General features: G+C 55.0%; 1 long non-coding RNA gene across 1 annotated transcript; it reads right to left on the reverse strand.

The window, feature by feature from the left end:
* Positions 1-318: 318 nt before the first annotated feature.
* Positions 319-6,318, reverse strand: LOC131833344 (uncharacterized). Its single transcript, XR_009354404.1, has 4 exons — positions 6,031-6,318; positions 5,063-5,211; positions 3,073-3,295; positions 319-2,630 (listed from the first exon to the last, which is right to left on the reverse strand). It is a non-coding gene; the product is annotated as an uncharacterized LOC131833344 (long non-coding RNA).
* Positions 6,319-6,774: the final 456 nt, after the last annotated feature.

The following is a 6,774-nucleotide window of genomic DNA, read 5'->3' on the forward strand; positions in this document are numbered from 1 at the left end:
CTGCTCCGTAAAGTGAGGACGAGGCCCCCAGGCTTTGCAGGGCTCTGGGAAGCTTCAAATGACACGATCGTTAAAACCAGAGACTGTCACAGGTAATGGACGTGAAAACACTGTGCCCTCCGGTGACAAGGACAGACTCCTACGTTCACCAAGCGTTTCTTTGTTGCCGGAAGCACGTGGGCCCAGCGCGGGGGACGAAGCCGGATCAAACACCATTTCTCCCCCCAGAGCTCTTCACAGTCCAGAGGACTGCCCCATTTTGATTCAGTGCTATTAGTGTTTTTTACGACAGTTTGCAACCCAGAAAAAAAAAAGTGATTTGCTTATAAAGATGATTTATTTACAGACAAGGAGTACGGAAGGCCGCGCTGGACCGTGGGCAGCCACTGGCTGAGCGCGCCACCGAGCTCCGCGTGGAAGTCCGCGGCAGCCTGCAGGGGCCCGAAGCCCCCAGCCCCATGCACGCTCGCCCTGCACACACTCCCCTGCACCTGCCTATCTGGCCACGGCCAGCAGACCGTGGCCCGTGGGCCCCCGTACCTTACCAGCTGCTCTGCAGGCCTCTGAGCTCTGAACGGCTTCTAGCCTCATAGAGACGATGAGGAACAACCCAAGAAAAACGCTGTTTCGTGACATGTGACCACGGTAGAAACTTCCGGCGGCCACGCCCAGGTGGAAACGTGCTGTCGCTCTAGTCGTCGGAAGACCTACGGGAGACCCTCAACTTCGACCTTTGTCGTCCGCCCAGAGGACAGCATGTGCACCGAGACTCGTCCTCAGGGGATTTGCCCCATGGCCCCACACGCCCCACACCCCCACACACACCCCCGGGGCTGCTGCCCTCCCACAGGATGAGTCTGCCCGAGCAAAGCTGGGCAGGAACACGGCCTCTCGGGGCGCAGGAGCCAGTGCCCCATGCGGACCCCTGAGCCCGCAGCCCGGCCCATGCTGCACGGTGTGAGGCAGCTGCTCCCTCGCCCCTTCGTGGGCCGGGCTGCGCTCAAGGAGCCCCGTGGCAGGGACACGGGCGGGCCGGGCGTGGGGGAGGGCCACGGAAGCAGGAGTCAGGAGGACACAGAGTCAGCTGCCGTCCCGTCCGGCAGACGCCCCCCCACACTGGGCAGAAGCCCAGGAAGCCCAGGCGCCCCTCCGGGTCACGCTCTCTCACGCGGAATGAGAGATTGTGATGAAATCTGATGACGCGGTTGGTTTCCTGCTGCTGCTTCCCGGTGTCAGGAAGGAAGAATCGTCCCGACTTGAGTTGTTTCTTCCAGCGCTTCTTCCATCGGTCGTGGGCACGCGCTGTCAGCGCCCTTCGGGGCCGTCCTTCTAAAGGGGGACCCCAGCAGGGGCCCATCCTCACGGGGGACCCCGAGGACAGCCGCAGCGCCACCGGAGAAGGCCGGCACGGAGCTGGCCCCGAGGGCGGGCGGGCCTCTGTCTGCCCCGGGCTCCCTGTGAGCCGGACGGGACGTGCCCTGCGCTCCGGGCAGGCGTCCTTCTCTGCGGGCCTGGCCGGAGGGCCACCGGCGCCGTGGTGACGCCCCAGTGGGGCCTCATCTCCTTGGTCACTCCCGTCCTCTCTTCGGCGGTGCTCACCGTGCCGCTGACTAACAATGCAGGAGAGAGGGTGCGCCCCACCCTTGACTCCACGCCCGGGAGATGTCACTCAACAGGGGCCGAAACGGACTCCACACCCGGCTCCCTCCTCTCTCCGACTGAGCCGCCTCCCGCTGTCCTGCGGACACTTGCCGGCAGGTCCTCCTTCCAACCGGAACGCGCCTGCCAGGGATAGTCCGGACCACCTCCTCCTCTCTGTGCTCCCGCGTGCTGCGTGGAGACCCCGTGGCTGGGTGTTCGCTCCCCCGTCCCGCTGAAAGTGCGGCCGCTGACCGGGCAGAGTGAACGCTCAGCCCACGTCTCTCAATGCCTAGATTCGAAGCCTCGCACAGAAAAGCCGGCTGAACAGCGGCTAATGCCTGCAGGTGCTGCTGACCCACGATGCCTCTTCTCAGGACGCCCCGGATTTTCAGTCACTTCCTCTCTACCCCGCACTCCCGGACGGGGGCTCCTTTGCAGCACCGAGGGCCTCACTTCCCCAGCTCGAACGTGAGCTGAGGCCGTAACCCAATAATGCTGTGGCTGGTTCATGACGAAGACGGCGGACTCGGTCCCTTGTCGATTTAAAACAATCTTTTCATATTCTTGGAGAAGAAGGAAGCAGATGATCGTCATTTACAACAACCCTAAGAAACCTGAGGACTTCTAAGCCCCTGGTGCCACTTTATATGGTGGCCCGGGCATGCACATTGTCCCATAAGTGGCACGTCGGCTGCCCAGGGGCAGGGCCAAGAACGCAGAAGGCTCTGTGTGCTGCCTCTGCTCTGTGCAGGGCGGTCAGACATTCAGCGAACAAGTCCACAGCGAGGCTGCGCCCTAAGCCGGGCTTGCGGGGACCCCTGGGTCCGAGTCTGTTATTCGATGTATAAGACAACTCCTGCTTTGCTGGAAAGCCTCTGGGCTCGCACACAGTTTTAGGCCAAAATAAAGAAGCAGCTGGTGGTTTCACGAGCCCCTCGGTACCCCCACTGAAGGAGCTCAACACGTCTCCGAGCTCAGGTCCTCGGCACCTGTCAAGGACACGCAGTCACCGTGAGCAAAGGTCACGAGGTCACCCTCATGTGCAAACCCAGACCCCGGCCCATGCCCGGAGTCCGTGGCACTTGCCAAGCAGGAGCCAGCCCACAGGTCTGGGGCACGGGACACCGAGGGCCTCCGTTTGCTGGGCTCCACTCTCCAGGCACCTTGGTGGCTTGGCCGCGGCTCCACCACGGCTCCACCTGTGGCTGGACCCCCCACCTGTGCGGGCGACAAAGAACAGCTCCCTCAGAAGGTGCCCCCGCACACCTGCCGCTCCCTGGTGCACTTTCCCCTGCCCCCTCCACCCACAAGACTATCTTGGTGGAGCAGGATTCCATGAGGCGTTGGCCCCCTGAGAGACTTGGGACCCCCAGCGTCCCCACAAGAAGCCACCAGCCGGAGAACCAAGCCCAGGGCTCCGTCAGAAATCACCTGCATTTCCCCGACTCTGCACAAAACGAGCCAGTGAGAACAGCTCCCAGAGAAACAGGACGAGCCTCGGGGCGCCGCTGTGCCCCTGGGAAGGGCTTGGACCACAACCTGGACACGCACTCCACTGCTCTCGGGTGTGCAGGGGTGCGGGCGGCTGGCTCGAGCAGCTTCGGTGCAGGGAATCATGGTGGCCCAGGGGACCCAGGGCTCCACAGATGTTCCCCTAAAACAGAAGATTAGCAGGAGTTAGCCAGTAACTTCGGGTGTAACTTCGGGTCACCTCCCACGACCTCCTGCCCTCCGCCAGTGCACGGGGCTTCCTGCGGGCCGGACACAGAAGCCGGCTTGACCTCGGGACGGCCCCTCAGGGTCAGCAAGGGCCGCGTGGACCAGCCGCTCACGGACTGTGACTGGAAGCACCTGGGAACGGGCCCTTCTGTCCCAAAGCGTGGTGACTCGAAGCCAAACATCCCCCCCCTTCATCTGCGGGTACGCAGGACGGCTCCACCCACTTGCTGCCACCGCAGGACCGGAGGTGCAGGAGACTCACCAGCAAACCACGCGTCTGCCAACAAGTCAACCATGGTTTCCTTTAATCCGGTGCAAAACTTTCCCACAAACTTGTCTGATACAGAAACATCCCCCAAAGTTTCCTCTTTCTCAAAGATTCAAGTGTGTCCTTGCCTTTAAGTGTTTGCAAATAACGTAGTAGTTTCTAGAAAATAGAAACTGTGGACACGTGGGCGATACTTTTTGGGACTCCCACGTGGTGGGTGTGTGTCCAGGAAGGAAGGACAGATTCAAACACAGCGGCAGGACGGCAGGGGCCAGCAGCCATCATCCTGGCCAGAGCACTGATGCCCCACACAATTTTCAACAATTTCAACAAGCTTCCTTCTACCGTGTGTGATTCCTACTTAGAAAATGGAGTTACTGCAATTAATTGCGTCTCCATCAGTTAGGGTCCCGTGCGGAACAGTGTTTTACTGCTTTTATTGTGTCCCCGACAGCTCCGCACATGACTGACCTGTGGTCTCGTTAAATGGTCCCAGATTTTTCCTGTTTTACTCTATTTTTGACAGTATCTCCTCTCATCTCTAATAGAGAACTCTTACACGCCCATACTAAATATCCCAGCTCAATTTTTGGCAAAAGATTCGAACCAGGAAGATGTACAAATATTTTATAACATCAAAAAAAGATGTTCAAGGGGTGATTTGGTGGCTCCGTCGGTGAAGCCTCTGCCTTTGGCTCAGGTCATGATCTCAGGGTCCTGGGATCGAGTCCCGCATCCGGCTCTCCGTTCAGCGGGGAGCCTGCTTCTGCCTCTCTCTTTACCCCTCTCCCAACCTGCACTCATGCTCTCTCTCTCTCTCTCTCACTCGAATAAAATATATTTTTTTAAATGACCATGCATTACTCATCGCCTACGAACACAGGGTGTCCTTTCAGTTTTTAGCAGGGGACACACACACACACACAAATAAATTTTACTTTGCTGTCCAGGTCTACATTACCATGTGCCAATGTAAGGACAGACACAGACATATGGAGCCTTTACCCCAGATTATCTGCCATCTCAAAATCCTGGGCAGTAAAACTAACCCCCCCAAGGAGGGTATCAGAATAGGAATTCAGGAAAAAGTAGTATTGGAATAATACTACAGTAATAATGAAATTATAATGTATGATACTATAAATTCCTGAGCACAAGACAGAAAACAATGAAAAATAAAAGGAATTAAGATATGGCTTCATTTTCAAGAACTAGGAACTCTACTGGCCGTCTGTCAACCCATTCACTTGGCTACCTGGTACCTGCTTTCCGTGTTGTTGAAATTCACTGTGACTTTGCAAATCAAGCCCAGTCAAGTCAAAACGCCAGAGCCTGAAAGGCTGCTACCATTTTAGGAGGTTTGTAGTGGCTTTAGGCAAAACACAACAGGGAAGTTTCAGTTCTGACGGCTCTTCCCCACCTAGTCCGACTTACCCAACACACACAGCAGTTCCTTCCCTGTGGTTTGTGCTCTGGGAGCACTTTCTTGGGGAAAAGCTTCTCCGGGGCCCTGTGGAGCTTCCTGCCTTTGTGAGGCCAGTCAAGACACAAGGACGGAAGGTACTGCTTCCAAACAGCCCATGCTTTACGTGGAAAAGTCAAAATAGAGAGAATTCTTAAGGCACCTCATGAACATCGAGAACATTGAAAACTTATACGAATGTGAATTCAGACTTAGTAAAACATCCTTCTAGTTTTTTGAAACCAACGGAAGCATCGTCGAGTAACAAACTCTATCACCACGACCACCGTCGCCAGCTGCACAACTTTGTTAACGGGTCATTCCCTTCAGTAAAAATAAATAAGCTGTTACAGCCTTCTCGGAGTACTGGGTGAGGAACACCTACGCCGGTCCTCACTTTAAATATCCCGCTTCCAGGCCATACAAATGTGGTCCTATCACAGCTCCAGAGACCTGAAGGCAGAACTTAGCTGGCGGCTTTTATTTCATAAGGCAAGGGGAGTCACTAATTTGTTAACTTTTTTATTTAGTCACTTGGGTAATGCTTTTAGGAAAAGCAAAAACTGTTGGTGTCTTACTCTTGATTTCAGCTCAGATCATGATCTCAGGGTTGTGAGATGGAGCCTTGAGGCAGGCTCTGCGCTGGGCATGGAGCCCGCTTGAGAGCCCCCCTCCCCTTCTGCCCCTCCCCCCCAATAAAAGATATATATTAAATAAAATTAAAAATCAATACATAAATACAGGAAGTAAGGAGATCAGGTCACCTACAATCCCTTTACCCAGATGGAACCTTTAACATTCCCAGTGCACAGGCCCTCACACTCCCTTGTGTGTGAAACACACGCACGCACACTTTCCTGATGGAACCACAGAGTTTATAACCTGCAGTTTGCCTCAGTGACGCATCAGGAGCATTCTACCGCGTCAACGACTTACTCACATGGACTGCAGTGGACGTCGCCCTCAGATTCGATAGAAAGTGATGAGCCTCAGGACAGACGAACAGGTCAGAAGAAGGACGAGCTCCGGCTGTGGGTGTTATAACAGAGGCAGCATGTCCATTCAGTGCAAAGGTGATGTGAGGGGCGCCTGGGGGGGCTCAGTTGGCTGAGCATCTGACTCTTGGTTCCAGCTCAGGTCATGGTCTAAGGGTCATGAGATCAAGCCCTACGCTGGGCTCTGCACTCAGCGTGGAGTCTGCCTAAATTTCTCTAGCCCTCTCCCTCAGTCCCTCCCCTTTCTCTTTCTCTACAATAAATAAATAAATCTTTTTTAAAAAAGAATATAGTTTGCCAAAATACTGATTTCATGTTGAAATAAGGAAGAATTTTTAAGTAAGACAGTCATCATAAAAGATATCAGAAAAAGAGAAAAGAACGTGTTAAGCACTGATATGTCGAGAACACCACGAAGCTGGAGGAAAACCACAGACTGGGCAGGGAAGAACGCAGGCAACACACACCAAACACCAGCCAGAACCAGCAAGATGAAGACAACAGGTGAAGACTGAGCAGGAAGGCCCAGGGGTAGGAAGTAAAAGCTCTTAACAAACCCACGCAGAGACGTTCGTACTCAGTGGAGTCACAGCGTCGTTCACCAGACGGACACTGAGATACTCTATCTTCACCCCTCGAAAGTAGTTTTCAGAAGGAAGACATTCAGTATCAGCAATGATGTGGGTTTG

The sequence above is a fragment of the Mustela lutreola genome, chromosome 6 (assembly GCF_030435805.1).
Source record: "Mustela lutreola isolate mMusLut2 chromosome 6, mMusLut2.pri, whole genome shotgun sequence".
Classification (NCBI taxonomy): Eukaryota; Metazoa; Chordata; class Mammalia; order Carnivora; family Mustelidae; genus Mustela; species Mustela lutreola.